Raw genomic sequence first — 1,094 nt, forward strand, 5'->3', positions numbered from 1 at the left:
AAAACAACGGAGATTTTGCTCACGAAAGACAGGAGTGTAGAATCCAGTTTTGAGAAAAAGTCATGTCCCATAGAGAATACACGCAAAATGCGAAAAATCGACATGCCTCCTTTAATCGCAAAAACACACCATGATACTTTTGTCAAACTGGAAAATTTTGTGTACTACATTTGTAGAAAATTGTCTCAGCTAGAACATATCAAAATTAAAAAGAAAATTGATCTATATTTACAGAGATTCAATCAATTTTCCAAAAATATGCTGACGTCATAATATGCAAATTAAATTTTTGAGTTCGGAGGCCATTATGATGACGTCATGAGTTTATTGAGGGTCAAATGAGACATGAAATCATATCTCCGACTCATAATCTATCAACATATGAAAAAATATTAGGAGTTTCTATCTATTCTAAAGAGTTACAATGAATTTTATATAGGCATGTTTTTGCCCATGTATTGTGGATAAAGATAACGCAAATCCGCGCGTGCTGTCAACTTTGACGGACGCTCATTGCGTTAATAAAAGGTGAACAAATTATCAAAGTGCTTGGAAAAATGTACCGAATATGATGACAGAAAAAAAATCGGCGATTCTATGTTGCAAAATGCCAGTACGCGCGAAAATGCGCGCGCATGCGCGTGTGCGTAATTTCTTTATTAAATGCTCCATATGGCCTGAAACGTATGCAAAAAAAATTTGGGATGATTTAGAGCATTTTTAATTTTTGCGCGCGCGTAAACGCGCGGACGAACGCGCACGCGCGCATTTACGCAAGTTAATTGACCTGAAATTGACCGGACGGATATTGATCTTAATCGTGATAATTATGAATGAGAAATACTTTTCCGTTATGAAGATATGATCATAAGTTGATTTTCACAAAATGGCGCCTGGATGACGTCACGATGAGTTTGAGTTTTTGAAAAGTCACGCAGTTCTAAGTTAGGCTAAGATCTATCATCATGGCAAGTTTCATGATAATGGCTTTAGCCATTCTTGAGATATCCTGCGAACAAAATTGAGGAAGAATAATAATAATTTCTTCTATACAGACACAAAATAAATACTAGACTTTAATTCGTCACTTAGAC

The sequence above is a fragment of the Strongylocentrotus purpuratus genome, unplaced genomic scaffold (assembly GCF_000002235.5).
Source record: "Strongylocentrotus purpuratus isolate Spur 01 unplaced genomic scaffold, Spur_5.0 spur5_scaffold_13, whole genome shotgun sequence".
Taxonomy (NCBI): Eukaryota; Metazoa; Echinodermata; class Echinoidea; order Camarodonta; family Strongylocentrotidae; genus Strongylocentrotus; species Strongylocentrotus purpuratus.